A 23,208-nucleotide genomic window follows, 5' to 3' on the forward strand; every position below is an offset into this window, starting at 1 on the left:
TCATTTGCCAAGGTACTGTTATTTGGGGGTCTGTGTGATTCCGCACCCGACACCGCGATCCTCGCGGGTGGCGCTGTACTTTGGATTTTGTGCTGTCCTGAAGTCGTGATAGCCCCAGTTGGTGCTATTTGATTTCTACAAGCTTATTTTTTGCAACATCCTTTCTAAAGACCTTTTTACATATCTGTATGTTGGATTTTTGTCGTTTTGGTCTTGTTTAGTTTAGGTAAAGATATTTTATTTTTCTAAACTGGGGTGGTGTCCATTTGTGGTGTTTTCACTGTGTTACTGTGAGGGTTGGTACATATACTTTCCACATTGCCTTTGGGATAAGCCTATCTGCTCGTGCCAAGCTACCAAGGGGGTGAGTAGGGGTTATCTAAAATGTATATACCCCTTACCCTGACTAGAAGCAAGGGTCCCTATGTGGACAAAGGTACCTACCTCTGCCAACTAAAGACCCCCATTTCTAACATTGGTGATCAGTGGTGAGGATTTGAACCTGCATTTGTACTTGACCCACAGTGATTGGTGTACATCACTAGACTAGTGCAGACCACTACTCAACCACATACTGTGTTTTGTTTTGGTTCTATTTTTGATCTGACCCTTGAGTCATCCACCCATCATGTCTCTAAATGGTAAAGCAGCAAGTGAGAAGGCAGAATTAGAGTTTCACATTGAAGATTTGTATTCCTACAAAGTAGATCAACTAAAGCAATTTTGCAAAGATTTTGGATGTCCCATGAGGATCAGCTCTAAGAAGGATGAGCTGCAGAAGGCCTAAAAGGCCTGGTGGGAGGCCAAAGAGGCTGAGGACACAGAGGATGCAGAAGTGGATGAGAATGCACAAAGGGATGGTTTCAGGTCGCAGGATCTGCCTGTGTCCAGAGCAGCCTCCAGGGCTGGCAGTCACCATTCTGCTAGGAGCCTTTCCCCACAGGAGCTGGAGGAAAACCAGAGGATCAGAGATCATGAATTGCAAGTTTTAACCATTGGAATGACGCGTTTGGAAATGGAGAACCAAAAGGCTGCAATGGAAGAAAAGAGATTGCTTTTGGAAAGCGAAAAGAGGGCAGAGGAGAGCAAGAATGCTCTCACCCTGGAAGAAAAGAAATTGCTTTTGGCTCATAAGTTGAGCAACACGGAACTGTACATTAAGGCCAAGCAAGCGGAGTCCAGTTCAAATGGTGGCAACGTACAGCCAGTGCAAGGGGGTAAGGTATACATACCAAAGGACTTAGTGCAGAATTACCAGAAGGGGGATGTATTTATGCATGGTTTACAGCATATGAGATAGCCTTAAGGATGAATGAGGTTCCTGAGAAGCATTGGGGGCGGGCCTGTGGAAACACTTTGAGGCCTCTGGGAGGGACAGCTTACCACCTTTAGAGAAGGCAGGCACCCTGACAAATATAGCACATTACAACATGTGCTATTACCACGCAATAGGTTACAACGCGTCGTTACAATGACCGCGTTGTTACCACGACTTGCACTAGGTGGTGCGCTGGACTTAGGAATAGTATAAACTACTATTCCTACACTAGTTAGCACAACAGCAGGGAAGGTGCTGGATTTAAAATCCAACACATTCCCTGGTGTTGCACGCCATCTAGCGCAAGTCGTAGAAACGACTTGCGATGTAAAGCCACGCATGGTAACAATGCGGTCATTGTAATGACCGCATTGCTACCTACCTGCGTGGTAATAGTAGCATTGTAAACGCTGGTTCCTACCCTGACCTATGCCCACATGAAGGAAGCTTTATGCCTCAGGTATGGGCTCACCCCAGAGCAGAACAGAGTAAAGTTCAGGAACTTCAAGAAGCTTGATTCGAGTACTTGGGTTGAATGTGTGAGCATGTATATGCGTGCACTGGAAGGTTGGATAAAGGGCTTACAAGGTAACTGATTACAAGGGGTTGTGCCACTTAATTAGTTGGGAGCACTTGAGAAATCTGTATAATCCAGAGATGCGCCAGCATCTATTGGGCAGTAAGCTAACTGATCCCAGTGAGCTTGCTGAGAAGGCGGACAGCTGGACTAGCACCCGGGTCCACAAGGAGATTGTGGGAACCACAGCCAAAGGTGGGCAGGGTTCCTAGCAGAAGAGTGGGGGGACAAGGGCAACCAAAAGGAGTTCTCTAAAGGGCCCCAAAACAGTTCCCAGGGTAAGGAGTCCCAGCCCCTCAAGTCTAAGATGTCCTGGCCCCCAAGGAGCAAGCACGACAACCGGGGTCCCTTCAAGTGGTCCTCATGTGGTCAGGTGGGCCACGTTGCTAAAGACACCATGTGAACCAACGCATCCCCAGCAACCTCTGGTGCTCCGCCACCGGGATTAGTGAGTGTAGCACTGGGGGATGTATTGGTTCCTAGTGAAGGGGGGGAGCAAGCAGTTATGACCCTTGTCTCATTAGGAGACAGAGAGATGGTCCAGGAATCCTATCTGTCTGAGAACACTAAGAAACACAGGCAGTGGGTGACCATCAATGGGAGGAGGGTGGAGGCTCTGAGAGGCACAGTGTGACATCTGTCAGGTGTCAATGGGTGTCTGAAGAGCAGGTTATTCCCAATGTACTTCACCCTGTAGTTTCAGCAGACAACTCGGAGCGCAGATGTAAGGTGGCGCTAGTTCCCTTTGAGTGGGGGGGTCTCAGGTTCCTTGAAGGTCATTGTTAGTCCATCCATGCCTGTAGACTGTCTGCTTGGAAATGACCTGGAGAGTTCCCCCTGGAGGGAGGTGGAATGCTAGGCTCATTTGGAGATGTTGTGTCTGCCTGAGTGGATCTGTGTGACCACTCGGTCAATGGTAGCCAGTAGGGGTACTCAAGAGGACCTGGAGCCTGAAACAGTGACCCAGGTGTCTGCCAGAAAGAGGAGGGGCAGGGGCATGGGAAACCAGCTCCCGAAGTTCCCATGGTCCAGGAGGAGGCAGAACCTGAGGGGATGCCCTGGAACCTGCAGGGGAACAAGTAGCCAAACTGGGAGACCTTCCTGGGCTGACCGATTGGCAGCAGGAAGGGGGTATCTCCAGGGTGGAGTTCTGCAAAGAGCAGATGGAGTTCCCTTCTCTTGTTGGTACATGGCAACAGGCTGCAGACCAGACAGCAGGTGATCAGTCCGGATCACATCTTAGTTACTGGGAAGATGGATTACTATATAGTGAGCCTAAGGTCGCTGAGCCCGGTGCAGCCCGTGTGCTGGTGGTACCCAAGGGCCTCAGAACCTTCCCACTGGGCCTGGATCATGACATTCCTCTAGCAGGGCATTTGGGGTGCGACAAAACCTATCAGAGGCATGTCACCCACTTCTACTGGCCCCAAATGAAAAGGAACGTTGGTACCCATTGCAGATCTTTTCCAACATCCAGGGAAGTGGCAAGAGCGGAGGGAAGTGTAAGGCCCCCCTCCACCCCTTTCGAGCAGGTGGGCATTGATATTGTGGTGCCACTGGAACTTAAGACAGCCTTAGGCAACAAGTTTATCTTGGTCTTGGTGGACCATGCCACATGGTACCCGGAAGCTGTCCCTCTCCGGACAATCACCTCCCCTGTGGTGGGCCGTGTATTGATGGGGATCTTTTCCCCTGTGGAGTTCCCCAGAGAGGTGGTCTATGATCGCAGTACAAACTTCATTTTGAAGTACTTGACGTCTTTGTGGGAGGAGTGCGGTGTAACTTACAAGTTACCACTCCTTACCACCCTCAAGGGAATGGGTTGGTTGAGAGATTCAACCAAACCCTGAAGAGCATGATCAAGGGTCTTGCAGAACCCATGAGATGGAAGTGGGATGTCTTTTTGCCATGCCTTCTGTTTGCCTACAGGGAGGTACCCCAGAAGTCCTTAGGGTTCAGTCCCTTTTAACTACTTTATGGTCACCCTGTGAGGGGACCTCTGAGTCTGGTGAAGGAGGGTTGGGCGAGAATTCCTGGTAAGACCCCACAACATGTGTTCAGCTATGTACTGGCCTTCAGGAACCAGACTCAACGCTTCATGAAGCTCGCTCAGGCGAACCTGGAAGCTAGCCAGGAAGAAATGAAAAGATGGTACGACCAGAATGCCACTCTGGTAGAATTTCAACCTGGGTAGAAAGTGTGGGTGAAGGCACTAGTGGAGCCTTGTGCACTCCAGGAAAAGTGTACTGGTCCATATGAGGTGATGGAGCGCAAGAGTGAGGTAACCTATCTGGTTGACTTGCAGACTCCCAGGAGCCCTTTAAGGGTCCTACACGTGAACTGCCTCAAACCACACTGAGAGGTCTGATGTGACTATGCTCCTTGCTTCAGATGATGGAATGGAGGAGAAGAGTGAGCCTCTTCCTGACCTCTGTCAGCGAAGGAACAAGATGGGTCAGTGGATGGGGTAAACCTCTCTCCTACCCTGACCCCAGAACAACAGAGGGACTGTCGCCAGGTGCTGAGACAGTTCGCCACCCTGTTCTCTCTGACCCCAGGAGCCACCAAGTGGTGCGTCCATGATGTGGACACTGGGGACAGTCTACCTGTGAGGCAGAAATGTTACAGGGTGGCTGACAAGGTCAGGGCCAGCATCAAGGAAGAAGTTTCCAAGATGTTGGCATTAGGGTTGATAGAGCCCTCCAGCAGCCCCTGAGCTAGCCCAGTGGTCTTAGTGCCTAAAGCTGCTGCACCCGATGCCACTCCAGAACTCCGGTTTTGGATGGACTACCGTGGGCTCAATGCGGTCCCCAAGACAGACGTACACCCCATCCCTAGAGTTGATGAGCTTGTGGAATGGTCAGGCGCTGCCCGATACCTCAGTACGTTTGATTTAACATCTGGGAACTGGCAGATTGCCTTAACTGAGGTAGCCAAAGAGAGGTCAGCATTTTCAACAACTGAGGGGTACTACCAGTTCCGTGTTATGCCCTTTGGGTTGAAGAACGCCCCCACCACCTTCCAGAGACTGGTCAACCAGGTACTATCCGGGCTGGAGGAATTCAGCGCCGCTTATCTGGATGACATTGCTATGTTCAGCTGCAATTCGGAAGAACATTTGCAACACCTCTGCGAAGTGTTGAAGGCTTTGAAAAGGGCAGGCCTCACTATCAAGGCGAACAAGTGCCAGATAGGGCAGGGATCTGTGGTGTACTTCGGACACCAGGTAGGGAGTGGCCAGGTGGCACCCCTACAGGCGAAGATTGATACCATTCTGGCTTGGGAGCCCCCCAAGACCCAGACAGAGGTGAGAGACTTTTTAGGTCTCACCGGGTACTACAGACGGTTCGTCAAGGGATAAGGCACCGTTGTTTCCCCCTTGACGGAGCTGACTTCAAGGAAGCAGCCCAGGAAGGTGATCTGAACTGGCGCCTGCCAGGCCGCTTTTGAGGCCCTAAAATCTGCCATGCGCACGGCACCCGTGCTCAAGGCGCATGGTTTCTCCAAAGAGTTTGTTGTGCAGACAGATGCTTAAGAGCATGGTGTGGGAGCAGTGCTCTCACAATTGAAGACGAGGGATTGGACCAACCTGTAGCTTTCATAAGTAGGAGGCTACTTCCCAGGGAACAGAGGTGGAGTACAATTGGAAGGGAAGCTTTTGCTGTGGTCTGCGCACTCAAGAAGGTAAGGCCCTACTTGTTTGGAACTCACTTCCTGATTCAGACAGACCCCAGGCCCTTCAGATGGTTGATGAAGATGAGGGGCGAGAACCCAAAACTGTTGAGGTGGTCCATCTCCCTACAGGGAATGGACTTTACGGTGGAACACCGCCCTGGTACAGAACACGCCAATGCAGATGGTCTGTCCAGATTCTTCTGCCTTAGTGATGAGAACTCCCAGGAGGGTGGGTAGTTATCCCCACTTTTCAGCTAGAGGGGGCACGTGTTACACCTAGAATCGCTGGCGTGGTTTTCCCTGAATTTTTGCCTCTACCGCCTGTGTTTTTGATGCTGTGCTGGATTTAGTTTTTGCTGGCTTAGATGCTTTGGGCACTATGCCACTGCTGATCAGTGTCGAAGGGCAAGTGCTCCCTACGTAAATTGATATTGTGATTGGTTCTCCCTGATTGGCCTTTTTGTTTTACCAGGAGGTCCCTAGTAAAGTGCACTGAGTGTACCAGGGCTGGTAAATCAAATGCTACTAGTGGGCTTGCAGTGCTGATTGTGCCACCCACATGAGTAGCCTGAAAAAGATGTCTCAGGCCTGCCACCGCAGTGCCTGCGTGCAGTTTGCTAACTGCAATGTCGACCTGGCAAGTGCACCCACTTGCCAGTCCCTACCCTTCCCTTTCCTTGCACATAGGACACCCCTATGGTAGGCCCAAGGTACCCCCCTGGGCAGGGTGCAGTGTATCTGAAAGGTAGGACATGTACTGGCGTGTGTAACATGCCCTGTGTTGGAAGGCGTTCCCCGGGGAGGCTGCGGAATGGGTTCCTGACCACCCTGAGGCCCACCTTTCCCAGAATTAGGCCGAGCAAGAGCAGGGAGGCCCTTCCTGGAAGGGTCTCGCACCTAGGATCGCACGCGCTGCGCTTACTCTCTCTTCGGATAGAGGGACACCACACAGTAGGTCGTTATAAGGCAATAAGCTTTTATCGGTAGTTGTCAGGGATCTTTATGATCCGGCAGGCAGGTGCAGAATTAATGCCACAAGCGGCAGCGATCTTGTGATGATGGGAAAATGGGTAGCGGGACAGTCTTTCAATCAGTGTCTCTGCGAGGTATCCGGCGCACAGCTCTCAATCCTCGAGCTGAGGGGATGTTGCTTCTCTCGGCAATCTTTGCCGATTCTCTTGGAGGAGCGGGCCGCGAGTCACTCAGCAGGCACCGGAGGGTCGTAGTTCAGGGAGCCGCGACGGCGTCAGCAGGGCTCAGATGGTTCAGAATTCGGGGAGCCGCGACGGCGTCAGCAGGGCTCAGATGGTTCAGCGTTCGGGGAGCCGCGACGGCGTCAGCAGGGCTCAGATGGTTCAGAATTTGGGGAGCCGCGACGGCGTCAGCAGGGCTCAGATGGTTCAGAATTCGAGGAGCCGCGACGGCGTCAGCAGGGCTCAGATGATTCAGCGTTCGGGGAGCCGCGACGGCGTCAGCAGGGCTCAGATGGTTCAGAATTCGAGGAGCCGCGACGGCGTCAGCAGGGCTCAGATGGTTCAGCGTTCGGATAGCGTTTCTTCTGTTCGGTGAGCGATCGAGCCGCGACCAGGTCCGCAGGCTCTCGTCAGTCCAGGTCTTCTCTGCCTCTCGTCCCTTCAGCACCCCTTGTTATACTCCCCCTCTTCTTTGAAGTCCGGAGTCCTCGCGGAGAGGGGTCTCGTGCCTGGGGGGCGAGGTGTTGGGGTTTCCTGTCGCTCAGCCCCTTGATCTGTTCAGATGTGTCCGGGAGGGACCCCAGACGCCCAGCAGGAGAGGCGCCTGCTCACCGGGGGCCTGGTGGCCGATCGAAACCTCCCTCGGGGAAGAGTCCAGAGGTGTGACAGAGTCGGCGCCTCTCGGTCTGGTTTGGGGGGGGTTTCGTTCTCCCTCGGCCGGGCATGCGTGTTGGGGATCTGGTCGGCCCTCGGGATGTTGGTCCACGGAGGCCGGAAGGCCGTGCCCACGAGGTTCGGCGTGTTTGTAGTGTGACTTGCTGGTCGGGAGGGCCCACGCCACGAGGCCGGTCTCACACCCTGATAGTGAAATACTGCCTATTTAATTTTTCACTATTGAAAGGCTGTCTTGCCCATAGGACAGAATGGGGAATGCTCTGTAACATTTTACAAATATATCTTCCCATAGGAGTAAGATAGAAAATTGGAGTCTGGTATCCCTGAACTCAGAATGTATTAACATACCTTTTAGTAAGGATGGTTTTTAAATTCAGTGTTTGAAAATAGCACTTTTGGAAAGTGGCTATTTTCTTGTTCAACCTTTCTGTGTGCCTCTGCCAGGTTGTGGATTGACTGTCTGGCTGACAGAGTGACAGAGGCTGGGGTGGCTCCAGGAGTCTGGATGAGTCAGCACTAGGCTGAATAGGCCTCATCTGCATTTGGAGTGGTGGGAGGAGTAGCACCTTACCTGAATAGGGCTGTGCCTGCCTTCCACAATACTGGCTTCGCCCCCCTGTGGCGTGTCTGGATCCAAGGTTCACACTGACAAAGGATTTTGTTGTGCACTGGCAGAGTGCCCCCAGAACTGGTTTGGACTGGGCTCAGAGCCCCTTGCACAAAGGAGTCAAAGACATTTTGGGGTATAAGTATCAGACCTAAAACCCCTGAACTTTAGACTATTGCTAGAATCAAGAGGAACCTTTGCTGAGGAGAAGAGCTGAAGAAACTGAGGAGAGGTACTGCCCTTGCTGTGTGTCTGCGGTTGGCCTGCAGTTGCTGTTTCTGCCAAAGAAAGGAGAGGGACTTTGCTGTGTGCTGTGTCCCCTGCTTGAAGAAGGGCTTTGCTGTGTGCCATGTCCCCTGCTTAAGGTAATTCTCCAAGGGCCTGAAGAAGAGCTGGACTCCTGTTTTGAAGTCCAGGAACAAAAGGACTTCACCCCCAACTCCCCTGAACTTCCTTGACGGGAATTCTGACCTGCCAGGAGGTGCCTGTTACTGTGTTAGGGCCTATGGAGGTTGTTTCTGCTGTTGGGAGCTGGAAGAAACTATAGAGAAGGAAGAAATCCTGTTTCCAACACAGTCGGCGTTGCCGCTGTGACGGCGTGACCTGCAACGTGGCCCAAGGAGCCTCTCGTGAAGTGAACGACGCAGCGCCCGGCCTGCTCCGCAGCTCCGACGCCCTATGACGCCCGCAGTATTCTGCCATGACTGACGCTAGCTCTCGCATCGACTCCGTCTTCGCTAGCGCCTGCATCTTGTTATCGCGGCGCTGATAACCGCCGAGGGTGACTCGAGAAACTTGCCGACGTCGCATCATCACCTTAGCTGACGTCGGCCATCTTCGACGCCGTGCCTCGTCACCGACTTCATTTTCCAAGGTACTGTTGTTTGGGGGTCTGTGTGACTCCGCGCTCTAAGCAGCGATCCTCTCAGGCGGCACCGTACTTTGGATTTTGTGCTGTCCCGACGTCGCAATAGCCCCAGTTGTTGCTATTTGATTTCTACAAGATTATTTTTGTAACATCCTTTCTAAAGGCATTTTCTGAGTGTCTGTATGTTGGATTTTTGTCGTTTTGGTCTTGTTTAGTTTAGATAAAGATATTTTATTTTTCTAAACTGGTGTGGTGTCCATTTGTGGTGTTTTCACTCTGTTACTGTGAGTGTTGGTACAAGTACTTTATACATTGCCTTTGGGATAAGCCTGTCTGCTCATGCCAAGTTACCAAGGGGGTTATCTAAAGTGTGTATCCCCTTTACCCTGACTAAGCAAGAGTCTCTATTTGGACAAAGGTACCTGCCTCTGCCAACTAGAGATCTCCATTTCTAACAGGGAAACAGAGAAGCAGTGGTGGTTTATAGACCAGAATCTAGTGGCAAGACTGCGGGCAATGGGCCATGGGTTCCTGCAAGGTTGACTCTTCTATGTCTTTCCATAAACTAGGGCTAAGCTAGAGGCCTGGGACTCCACTGCATGTAGGGAAGACCTTACTACAAACCCATTACCCATTATGTGGTTAATTGGCAATAACAACATCACTCTAGGGATGGAAGGTTGAATTTCAGGCTGGAGGTGGAAATTATGCTTTTGGCTATGGAATTTGTACTCAGAAGGCACCTTGAAATCATTAGAGGAAATTAAGTAAGAGTATAAGACTCTGAGCTGGAATGCTTCCACTAACTAGAAATGAGGCACTGGGTAGCCCAAAGTGGAGTTTATGAAGGGGCCAATAGGGAACTAACGTGCTTAAAAGAATTCCTACAACACCTCTCATCCACTAAACATGTAGTCTCTTAATATATATGCACACCTCAACCCCCAGTAAACACACACAAGCTCCCCTTTCAGAAGCAATGGGAAATAGTACTCAGCATCTCACTTGACGCAGAGCAATGGCACGAAATATTCATTCGAACCAATGTAACATCTCTGGCTAAATCCAGGGCAAGGAGATCCTTTACAACGTTCTAATTCGCTGGCTACATACACCAACACGACTTTCTCACTCATAATCATGCATATCTCATTCTCAATATCTTCTGTAAGGGCTGTGGCAAGGTTGGCTCCTTCCTACATATACTATGGGCTTGACCATGTTTTGGGGATCTTTGGGACAAGATCTTTCCAGCTATCTGGCAAATCCATGGCCAGACCATAGACCTATTACCTGAGTTTGCCCAATTCGGCAGACCTGCTGAACAAATATATCCTTCACACTCCTCTGCAGACAAGTACATTTTCCATCTCCAGTAGGTGATCAAGCACACTCTCTTTTTACTTTGGGGCCAGACCAAGACACCCTCATAGGAGCTTTGGCTACCCAAGCTTTGGGTCCTACTGGGGTGTGAGAAAATTGCACACAATCTGGCAGAAAAGTCAATTTAACGGATTATGCTATTCAGTTTTGCTACACCTTAACAAAGACTATAGGAGCCTTACCTGTCCACAGTCTCTGATAGCCTAAGACCTTGTTGCCTACGCCACAATATCCTATTTTTGGGTACCAACGTGCCCGGATGTTTGAGGTGTGGCAAAATGTCTACACTTGCAGGCAAGTATTAGAGTATTGTAGTACTTTTGACTGCGGCCGTTATGAACATGTAGACTGCACAGTAAAAAAAAGTGCTTGTAGTGAAACCTCCAGAAGCATTTTGTTTTCAAAAATTAACTTTGAGACACAAGGAAGAAGCCTCTGTAAGTTATAGGTAATTTAGGGCACGGGTTATAGCTACCTTGAACTAGTGAATTTCAATTGTTTTGTTAAATTAAAATGGTATGTTTTAACTGACATTTTCATCTAACTATAACGTCCCTTTAACCTTTTGCTTTTTCAGTGAATTTTCTAAGGTTTTAAAAAAAATATAAAGTAACATAGTATTACAATTCCTAACTATAACATCACTTTTACCTTTCGATTTTATATGTGATTTTTTTTATTTTTTTTACCTAAAGTAAGATGTTCATTGTCATGAGCAGCGTGGGAGTGCACCCAACTAACAGCCAGGCCTTGCGCCCAACCCCGACTAGGTTGCTCTCAAATACAAAGATTTATAACATATTCAATACATCTGCACACCTATGATGCATTAGGAGCATAGGCATTAAATACGTACACACATTAGCTGGATACAGACTGTACAAAACTAGGTAGAGAAGTAATATGGTACTTGCCCACCACTATGTAAACTATAAACCAAAGTAACACACTGATTGAATAATGTTATCAATCATGTCATCAATGATGTCATTTGAAATGTCATCAGTGATATCTTAAATGATGTCATAGAACATGTTGTGATTGATGTGATAAGTGAGTTGAAAAGCAGTGCATTGCGAGGGTGCAAGTTATAGTTAGCTCTTCTAACCATAACTGGTTAAATTCTGAGTTTTTTTAAAGTCAAAACATTAATGTTGTTCCTGACATATTCACCTAACTATAATGTCACTTTAACCTTCAATTTTTTACTGACTTTCTAAGGATTTTTTAAAACAAAATAAGATCTTTTTATCACACCTAACATGACGTAAAGTAATATTTTATTACCATATGTAAAATCAACAGCCCCACAATGAACGGGGGTTGACCCCCCACTGGCATCCAACCCCATACTGTGCACAGCCTTCAGTTGTGCACAGCGGGGATTTGGCAACAGGGCTTGGCCCACGGCCAGTACCTTTTGCCATCTCTTCCAGTGGCAGCCAGGCCCTGTGTCCTACTCCCTGCAGGCAGCCAACCCCACACTGCACATGGCTTTAGGCCATGAGCAACGGGGGTTGCCCACAGGACTTGTCCTACCACCATGCCCTGTGGCCAAACCCTCAACATGCTGCCAACCCTACACCACACACAGCCTTTGTCATACACAGCATGGGGTTGGTCTTAGAGCCCCAGTGACCCCATCCCCTTGAGGCAAAACATATATATTGAGAGGTGGGGGTGTGCAGCCCCCATCTCCAAGCCTTAATTGGCATCCACAAGGCTGGATCCAATAAAAATTGGAGGGGGGCCCTCCCAAACCCTAAAAGGCCTCAGGGACCCCATCCCCAGAGCACAATACAGTTAAACAGGGAAGGGGTGTGCTGCCCCCCTCCTTGACCCTTCTTAGGCCCCCCGAATCCCATTCCCAAGGCCAAAATCTCAGGGGAGCAGGTATCCCCCTCGTGAGCCTTACTAGGCCTAGTGGACCCCATCCCTTGAGGCCAAATACAATAAAAAGCCTTAGTGGGCCCATGGACCTCATCCTGTGGCCAAAATTTAAGGGGAGGAGTGTTAAAAATCTGGTATGCGATGTCAACATAATCAGCGCCATCTTGTCCCCTCTCAGACCCGCATGCTCCCTCAAGCAGTAGCCATTTTTGAAAGCGCCATGGCCCCTCTGCCCCTCGCCGATCACCAGCGCGTTCCCAAGGCGCTGCAACCCCCCCCCCGCGCGCGCCGGCCACCCCCGCTCTCCCATACATGGGCCATAAACCCTCTCCTTCTGCGCGACCCTGCCATGGAACCACCTCCCGCGCCTGACCAACACCCCCTTTTTCTCATCCCATACATGGTCATACATCCTTTCGGTAACCCCTTCCTCCATGCCTGATCGTCCGAACTAATCCCAGGCCACCACCTAGCCCTGCGGACACAGTTTATTGCCCCTACTGTAAAGGAAACACCTCACATCTAAGGGATCGCAGTAGATCAAGGCCCCTAACCCTTGTGACCTGACCAGTCGCACTCACCCCCCGGGAATAGATGGAATGCCCAGCTGTGTGATAGCCATCTCCTACTGTGGGTGGGGTGGGGACTTTCACTGTAGTTATGTGTGGGAGCGGATCTAAGCCGGGGATTTTGAGGATGCTCTTTCATGTACCAAAACAATCTCAAGAATGTGCCATGTGCTGTAAACCGATAATAAAACAATAAACCTGTGTATAAGAGGCCAGGCCTCAGAGATGCAGTTAGAGCACCTCGTGACGATACCTTGCTGTCTGATCTGATGTGTTCTCCTCCGGAGAGAATAAAACTTTGTTTCCTGCCTTCCAGTCTCCGGCGCCTGCCTCTTTTTTTTTTTTGGGTTAATCATCGAATGGTATAAAAGGCGATTACCGCCGGGCAATACTTGAAAGGTTATCAACTGCCGCTACCATTTAACAATTGGCGTCCCAAGCGTGGGGCCCATCAGCGACACGTGGATCCAGTGAGAGAGGTCCCAACGACAGAGTGAACGACTGCAGCGATCGGGAGAGCTCCTGCCTGATAGACCCTCGTCTGGCAGCCGATCATCCGAACTTCACTGGTTCCGAACAGACCTCTCTCGAGTGATCTACGGTCCTGACTGGGAACCGTCAGGAGTGCCGCGGCAAATACGAAGAGTAGAGGACAATCGGGCGCTGGAGGCGGAAGACGAGAAACTGTCCATGCGGTCCGGGTAAGGTCGTGAAACACGACAAATTGCGAAACGATTGATTGGTTGATTGAAAATACTAGTATTGCTTATTGATTGTTCTCCTTGAGATATTCGCTGTCTACAAACGGGGAAGAGTAGAAATACTCTCTCTTCCTTTGCAGATAGTGAAGGGTAGGTAACTCAGACTTTTGTCCCCATTGTAACCCGTCGTGCCTATTTTTATCTCCCCATTGATTGATTGTCCGAACATTGATTGTTTTTGAAGAATAGTACTTCTTGAGATATTCTCTGTTTGCAAACAACGTAGAATAGAAATATTCTGTCTAGTCTTTGCAGAACAGTGAAGGATAAGTAACGCGGACTTTTGTCCCCCATTGTAACCCGTCGTGCTTATCTCTTTCTCACCATTGATTGATTGATTGTCCGAACACTAGTTGTTCGATATTGGTTCTTTGGAGGTATTCTCTGCTTACAAATAACGTGGAATAGAGATATTCTATCTAGTCTTTGCAAGCAGTGAAAAGATAGGTAGTGCTGACTTTTGTCCCCGTTGTAACCCGTCATGCCTATCTTCACCCCATTGATTGGTAGTTGGTTCTGCCCGGACCGCTTATTAGAGGTGAACCATCCGGCTCCACTGGAAGACACCCCTAATAAGGACACATTTTTTAAATATAGATTAGTCGCCGTAGCTTACAGCAAATTAGGGCATAAAGATCGCTATATAGAAACAAGAATAATCAAGCGAGACCAGTAGACCGATGACGGGATCCTTTTGACCCTGCAAAAATAAGAAACGCTAGGAAATAGCCCTTTTGCGAGGAATATGAAACCAGGGGAAGGAGCCAAGCTCACGGTCGAGGTAGCCACGAGGTAGCTCGGCTCCGTCGCTCTCGCTGTCTAAACATGTCTGCCCTACTGCCCACCCCGCCCAGTAAACATGACAAAATCCTTCACAAACGGAAGCCTGCTGATACCCACCATCGACGTCACCGAACTGGGCTAGATCGCGCACGATTGGGCTATGTAATTTTCCGGTTACGCAGTAACATCCTCGTGCTCGTTGCCAGATTGCAAATATGTACAACACTCCAACAAAGTAGTATAATTATAACATTTTAAGAACTTATAGGTATAACAACACGCCAACAGGGTAAACACATTAAAACACGTTTTTAAACAACTATTTACATGACAGTCCTCGCCCCTCCTTCTTCGAAATAGCAACATTGGCCTGTTTTGGGCGGTCCTTTTAGTTGGCTTTGGGCTATAAAAGACCTGCAAAATCCATCGGCCTGTGAGGCGACATCAGTGGCGGACGATTGTGCGAATAGGCCGGAGGCTACACGCAGCGCCGAGGCCCTGGCAGCGCCGAGGTGGAGTCCACCACGTTGTACTGGTCTTCCCATTCTCTGCTTCGATCGACAGCGAAGGGTGCCCTGGCGGGGGGAGGCGATGCGGACGAGCCTCCCCCGCCTCCCCAGGTGGAGGCTCGCCAGCTGAGAGGGCAACCCTGCTGTTTCACTCACCGGCCAGCTGCAGCAGGACCGCCATTTACGTCTTGCCTGCCGGACAACCACTCAGGCGCGGGTTCACCAAGATTGCCATTAGCGTTTGACGCAAGAAGTGGGCCCCCACAGCCGAGTGATCGGGGGACCCACCCCGGTGGCTGTAACGAAGAGCTGCTGCTGCTGCTGCCACTGGACTCTCTAAATGGCGGTTGGCTCTTCAGATTCAGGCCTGGCCCACTAAAAAGACGGCTCTGGGCTACTTTGAACCTCGGAAGCTTGCCTGCTCGGGCGTGGTGCGGACTTCCGGTGAGGGCAAACCGCCGCTATTGTTCGATTATTCCACATTAACTTGTCTTTGCCCCGGGCGACAGCCACCTTGCCTCCGCCTGATGCAGTGAAAAAGACTGATTCAAGGCGTCGGCAGCGAGACCCACCTGCTGCCCGCCCTGAGGACGGATCACGGCATCGCTGCGAGACCGTGGTGACGTCATGCTGACGCAAGCTCCTGTTTGAATTATCAGAAGACACTGTAGCCTATCCGCTCGCATCGGTTCCGGTGGAACCTCAACATGACCCGGTAGGAACAAAAACTGTGCCCCCCCCATCCCCGAATCACGATTTATGCGGTCTGTTCTTTCCCATTGATGCCAACGACAGTTCTCGAACTGCCGAAAGGGATTCTGGTCTGACAGCGAATTCATGGAAAGACTTAGACTGTACACTGGCCCGACCTCGCCCCAAAATGGCGCCGATGTAGGAAGGGCCTACAACTCCTTATGGCGTCTCAGTTATTTGACATTTATGTTAAAAGGATATCAATGCAATGTTTTCGCACATGACGGGCGGAGGGACGGGGAGGGTACTGATCGGGCATACGAACAACTTTATTGATGCTGGTCATCCCATTTTCTGACTATTTTCATTTTTCGTGTTAAGGTAGTTTTGCTCATGATACTCGACGCCTCTCACACCGTGGCCGGCCTGAACGGTTGTAGGCCCGTATTTGTATACTGACATTGTTTTCAATAAAGGGGTTTTTGAAGGAATTACGGAATTAGCGTCATAACTGATCATCTAGGTTGGTAAAGGTTTTGAATAAATGATTGTTACTCCCAAGCAATAGAAAGCAGATAATGCAGACCCTTTTTGCCTGAATTTTTTTTGATTGACGGAATTTGTACCCGTCACGCCTGTCTTTTTCCAAGAGTTGTCAGAAAATGGTCGACTGTAGCTTAAGGTATATGCCGAATGCAAGGTACGGTATCTTGCACCATAATATACGACCGATTGAGAAATAAATGCACGACCAGGGAACCCGAATTTAGGAGATGAATGAAATGGAGCATCTTTGTATAGTCGAAGGGAAGAATAATAGGTCTGTGGTATTACCCACTCCTGCGGCTAGCCTGGTACGTGGTAAGTAGAACTTTTTCGTGTCTACGCGCGCTAACGTACTTTGAATGCTGCGCCCCCCCCTCCTTCTTCTCTTCCCTATAGGTCACATCGGAATTCCGACTGGAGAATGGAGTGAACATGGACCGCACCGTGCTCAATGTAGGGAAAAACATAGACAAACGTTGTGGGATGGTGCGTGAAGCACAGACCACCACTGGGAACGTGAAAAACTGTATGGTATGACTGTGCGGATGTGCCCTGATTGTACGGTATGAATGTGTATGCATTACACATGCTTGGGTCGCTGGAAGAGAACGTCATCGTATGACTGTAGTGCTTGTCTATCGATCAAAGGGAGGGGAGTAAAAAGTCTGACACCCCCCCAAAATGAATTACGGAAAATACTAAAAATACGCAGCATGCATAGGAAAGAGGACAGGAAAGGAGAGGTCCCCTTACTCAACGTAGCCCTGTGTCTCCGTCTTAAGTTTCTGCGCTTGTTGCATGTACTGTTACGCCCTATCCGGTATTTGTGTGTACGTGAACGCTGAATTCATGTTTTTCCCCGCTTGTGTTTTCTTATGAAGAACTGACCCATGCTACTCCATGTTGTGTGTGTACCAAGTAGCCTATTATCGTACACGTCTCTCTCTCGTTTTATGTCGTACGTATACCAAATAGCCTACTTGATGCACTCTCTCTCTCTCTCTCTCTCTCTCTCTCTCTCTCTCTCTCTCTCTCTCTCTCTCTCTCTCTCTCTCACTCTCTCCCTCTCTCTCTCTCCCCCCCCCTCGCTGAAGGCTCTCTTGCCCTCTTTTTGAATAAATTAACGACCCTATACCTCCTCAGAATGTGTATAATTGGCCTAAAACACGGCGGTGTTCGAACAAATTGACAGAAACAAAAACGACCGTACTTTACCACGTTACTACCTCTCCTTTCTGCAAAATGTTGAATTTAATTGGCTGAGAAAGAAAGGACAGGTAAGACGACTGATGTCTCCCAATCTGGCCCTCATCACGGGGACTATATGTCAGTGGTTTTCGTTTTTAGAGCTTTAACGACACCATCTCCACCGCCCAGAATTGCCCCCGCCCAATTGCTCCGAACTAGAATATCTAAGCACCCCATCCTCCCAGAATCACCCCAGCTCTGTACTAGCCGTCCCAGAGTATTTCGAACAAAACAGCTGATGACTTTATTTTCTAAAGGTACATCGCCTAAGCTGATGAGGGTAACCTATTGTCTCCAGCAAGAAAAATGTTTAGCTTGTGTCCCTCCCCGAAATAGATATCTGTGAATCCATGACAGTAGCACCTCGCACTTTTTCATAAACTTAGCAGTCCTCGGAGGAAAATGTGTATTAACAGAACTTGTGTTAAGAAGAACGAGTCTCTGCCGGAGAAGCCGGTTCGAATTTTGATAGACTAGAAAGTTGACAGATGTCAGGCTTCCTGCCACGATTATAGGGTACAGGAATCGACACCTAGCAGGCCAGACAATGGAAATTTACAGGAACATCCACAGAAACCTGCACCACAGCAATGATTAATAAATTAGTAACACACACCGACATAAGAGTTAATAGACATCAATCATACAGCGACCGATAAAAGCATTTCCCCGACTACTCGGTGGTTGGGAGAGAGAACGAAGTGTGTAAATGTCTTCCCTACCAACTCTCTAAGATTTTGTTTTTCTTGTGCTCATTCAAAGATAACATGCGGTCATCGGAAGAGAGGGGTCGGACGTGACGCACAGCCTGGCTGCGGACCATGGAACATCTATGGCATCGACCAAGGGGGAGCCACGAAGCAAAAGGATGTGGGACGAGGCACCATTCTCAGCATAGAAAGCAATAGAACGAAGGGCTATCCCGAAGCCCCCTGCTCGCTGATCAGCTCGTGCCTGAAGTCCCAACCCGCCGGGCCCAATTGGTGGGCCCAGTGCTGAAAGATTCTGCTCTCCTTGGTCCACTTTTGATCCGATCCCACTCCACCCCCTCTTCCCTCGGCCTCCCAAAGCACCCCTATTTTTGACATTGACTTTACAAAAGAAAAATGAGAAGCGGGTAACCCGTCTCAAGGTACCTATGACAAGACCAGTCAAGGGACAGGACAGAACTGGACTGTGATCCAAGAGCAAAGGATGATCACACCCTGCAACGCGAAAAATCTGGATTTGAGCTGGACCTTAGCTCCACCGCCGGTGCTCAACAGTGCCAACGAAAGAAGAAGAGAGAGCTTACCAGTGATGGCTCACTGCAATAAGACACTGGAAAGAAGAAACCCCCCCCCCCTGACTGTAACTCATGTTGAGTTGTATTCCTCTCCCAACCACTTTTTGATTTGACTATCTCCCAATCAAGTTTCCAAGATCTTTTATCGGTCGCTTCCAACTGCACACTAAATAAATGAGGAAACATTAGCTTATTATAAATGACAATTGTATAGCATCAACCGTACACATGACTATGCTGTTTAGCTTGATCCACGCGAAGTCTAGGCCTTAAGTAATGAGCGTAATTATCCCTTGTTTTACCGAACCTTTTTCAAGTATCGAGTTTGTGTTCAAGCAAGTTTCCCTCCACCTATCTCCGTGTCTGATATATGACGCAGCTGATGTAATTCTGTATACGCTCCCTCCTCGACTGTCACGTCAACCACATGTAACTATGTACAATTGTGTCAGATTGCTCCCGCCCGTCCTAAGACTCTGTACTTTTAAAACAGGAACGCATGAAAACATTTACGATATTATGGCTAAAAGGTTAACGAAGGTGAATGTCGGCCAGACAAGCTGGCTAGATATGTTGAAAAGGGAGGACTGTTAAAAATCTGGTTTGCGATGTCAACATAATCGGCGCCATCTTGTCCCCTCTCAGACCCGCATGCTCCCTCAAGCAGTAGCCATTTTTGAAAGCGCCATGGCCCCTCTGCCCTTCGCCGATCACCAGCGCGTTCCCTAGGCGCTGCAAACACCCCCCCCCCGCGCGCCGGCCACCCCCGCTCTCCCATACATGGGCCATAAACCCTCTCCTTCTGCGCGACCCTGCCATGGAACCACCTCCCGCGCCTGACCAACACCCCCTTTTTCTCATCCCATACATGGTCATACATCCTTTCGGTAACCCCTTCCTCCATGCCTGATCGTCCGAACTAATCCCAGGCCACCACCTAGCCCTGCGGACACAGTTTATTGCCCCTACTGTAAAGGAAACACCTCACATCTAAGGGATCGCAGTAGATCAAGGCCCCTAACCCTTGTGACCTGACCAGTCGCACTCACCCCCCGGGAATAGATGGAATGCCCAGCTGTGTGATAGCCATCTCCTACTGTGGGTGGGGTGGGGACTTTCACTGTTGTTATGTGTGGGAGCGGATCTAAGCCGGGGATTCCGAGGATGCTCTTTCATGTACCAAAACAATCTCAAGAATGTGCCATGTGCTGTAAACCGATAATAAAACAATAAACTTGTGTATAAGAGGCCAGGCCTCAGAGATGCAGTTAGAGCACCTCGTGACGATACCTTGCTGTCTGATCTGATGTGTTCTCCTCCGGAGAGAATAAAACTTTGTTTCCTGCCTTCTAGTCTCCGGCGCCTGCCTCTTTTTTTTTTTTTGGTTAATCATCGAATGGTATAAAAGGCGATTACCGCCGGGCAATACTTGAAAGGTTATCAACTGCCGCTACCATTTAACAGGAGGGCTTGTAGCCTCCAATCCCAAGCCTTAATAGGCTACAGGGACAATGTGTCCAACTCCCTGCAAGTAGCCAACCACATGACATGCACAGCGGGGTTTGGCCACAGGACTTATCCTGCCACCAAGCCCTGTGGCGAGACCCCCAACACACTGTCAACCCCACGAAGCATACAGCCTTTGACGTGCATGGCATGGGGTTGACCCCATCCGCTTGGGGCCAAAGCCTAAATATTAAGAGAAGGGTGGCATTCAGCCCTCCTCCCGAGCCATTATCGGTCCCAGGGGCCCCATACCCTGGGACCAGTCCCAATAAAAAAGGGAGGGGAGCTGCATGGCCCCCTCCTCAAGTATTAACAGGACCTGGGGACCCCATTGGCATGTGTTTGTTTTTAAAGGGGATGGGTATCTACTCCCAACCTATTTTGGCTTTGGGAACCATATTCCTCGGGCCTGTAATGCAAATGATGGGAGCCTTGGTGCTCATCCGAGGCACCCATCGACTAACACATTGGGAGCTGTGTGGGAAACCCCCCTAACCTTGTGGCCACAGCCGGCTCCCAGCATGCTACGGGAGCCAGCATTGCTCCCACCTAGTGGAAGAAGCTGCTTTTGCATGCTCCCTCTGGGCAGGGGCAATATGTGTTCTGTTTCCCTGCCCGCAAATGTGCACACCTGCCAACACGCACTGTGCCAACGTGTGACACACGATATCGGCTTCCTTCACACAGTCCCTCAGTGAGAAGCGGATATCCCACAGTGGCAGGGAAAACAAGCTTGTTTCGGTACTTTTCCGTACGAGACCATGCCCCCTCCAAAGGCCCTGCTGCCTCCTCACACGGTGAGATTTTCTCTCAGGTTGGCAGGTCTGAAAGTGCAAGAAGGGAAACAGAACACAAGTCTGCTCCCAGCCGGCAAGAGGATTTTTAAGTCTCCCACTGGCTGAGAGCAGACAGAGGTGCCGATTACGATCCTGGAAAAACCGGGTACGAACCGTCAGACGGAGCATATTCACCGTCCGACGCGTACCCGGTCGGAACAATATACAAACATGGAAGTACGATTCGCACGGAAATACTATTTCCGTACGAATCGTACAAAACACAGACCGACGAAAATATACATACAAATGTGATCCGGGAAAGCGCCGGCGTGACGTCGGGACGCACGCAGCCTGCCTTTCACGAACCAGGAAGTACGATTCGCACCGACGTCATCCCGCACGGAGAATATTTTCCGGCAGCCAAAAACTGCCGGGAAATCAGGACGACGCGAACAAGGAGTACCTGCACGCGACGGACAGACATGGACCCGAACCTACGTGTCATCCCGGCCCTCATAGCAGTCGATCTCCTCTACAGGTTCCGACGCAGACGCCGCAGAAGGGCAGAACAACAAAGGGAGGGGGGAAAGGGGGGGGGCAGGAGCAGGGGCAGGCCACAAAACCCCCACCCAAGTCACACAGCACACATGCCCTGGACATACCTGACCCCCAGGCCCTGGTCACTACGAGGGGGTGGGGGCGTGTCCAGCAAAGCCAGCGTCCGCCACAACGGAAGTGGTTGACAACGCGAACCGGTAACACAACAATACAGGTACGTCCCGTACCCACGCCTTAAGAGCGTGGGTACGAGTCGTACCACGCCCACACCTACGTCACCCCAACAATGGCGGGACGGCTCGTACCCACGTGGCAAAGGCCTGGGTACGGCCCGCGCAAGCATTCCACAGCGTGGGTACGGATATGTACGGACCGTACCCCCACCCGCGTATGCATGGAGCGTACCCCCCACCCCAACAGTGTACGTACGGACCGTAACACCACCCCCGTATGTATGGAGCGTACCCCCCACCCCAACAGTGCACGTACGGACCGTAACACCACCCCCGTATGCATCGAGCGTACCCCCACCACAACAGCGTATGTACGGACCGTAACACCACCCCCGTATGTATGGAGCATACCCCCCACCCCAACAGTGTACGTACGGACCGTAACACCACCCCCGTATGCATGGAGCGTACCCCCACCACAACAGCGTATGTACGGACCGTACCCCCACCCGCGTATGCATGGAGCGAACCCCCACCACAACAGCATATGTACGGACCGTACCACCCCCGTATGTATGGAGCATACCCCCCACCCCAACAGTGTACGTACGGACCGTAACACCACCCCCGTATGTATGGAGCGTACCCCCCACCCCAACAGTGTACGTACGGACCGTAACACCACCCCCATATGTATGGAGCATACCCCCCACCCCAACAGTGTACGTACGGACCGTAACACCACCCCCGTATGCATGGAGCGTACCCCCACCACAACAGCGTATGTACGGACCGTACCCCCACACGCGTATGCATGGAGCGAACCCCCACCACAACAGCATATGTACGGACCGTACCACCCCCGTATGTATGGAGCATACCCCCCACCCCAACAGTGTACGTACGGACCGTAACACCACCTCCGTATGTATGGAGTGTACCCCCCACCCCAACAGTGTATGTACGGACCGTAACACCACCCCCGTATGTATGGAGCGTACCCCCCACCCCAACAGTCTACGTACGGACCGTACCCCCACCCGCGTATGCATGGAGCGTACCCCCACCACAACAGTGTATGTACGGACCGTACCACCCCCCGTATGTATGGAGCGTACCCCCTACCCCAACAGTGTACGTACGGACCGTAACACCACCCCCGTATGTATGGAGCGTACCCCCCACCACAACAGCGTATGTACGGACCGTACCCCCACCCGCGTATGCATGGAGCGAACCCCCACCACAACAGCGTATGTACGGACCGTACCACCCCCGTATGTATGGAGCGTACCCCCCACCCCAACAGTGTACGTACGGACCGTACCCCCATCCCGTATGTATTGAGCGTACCCCCCACCCCAACAGTGTACGTACGGACCGTAACACCACCCACGTATGTATGGAGCGTACCCCCCACCCCAACAGTGTACGTACGGACCGTAACACCACACCCGTATGTATGGAGCGTACCCCCCACCCCAACAGTGTACGTACGGACCGTACCCCCACCCGCGTATGCATGGAGCGTACCTCCCACCCCAACAGTGTATGTACGGACTGTACCATCACCCGCGTATGCATGGAGCGAACCCACACCCGTGTACGTTCT

The sequence above is a fragment of the Triturus cristatus genome, chromosome 9, assembly GCF_964204655.1.
Source record: "Triturus cristatus chromosome 9, aTriCri1.1, whole genome shotgun sequence".
Classification (NCBI taxonomy): domain Eukaryota; kingdom Metazoa; phylum Chordata; class Amphibia; order Caudata; family Salamandridae; genus Triturus; species Triturus cristatus.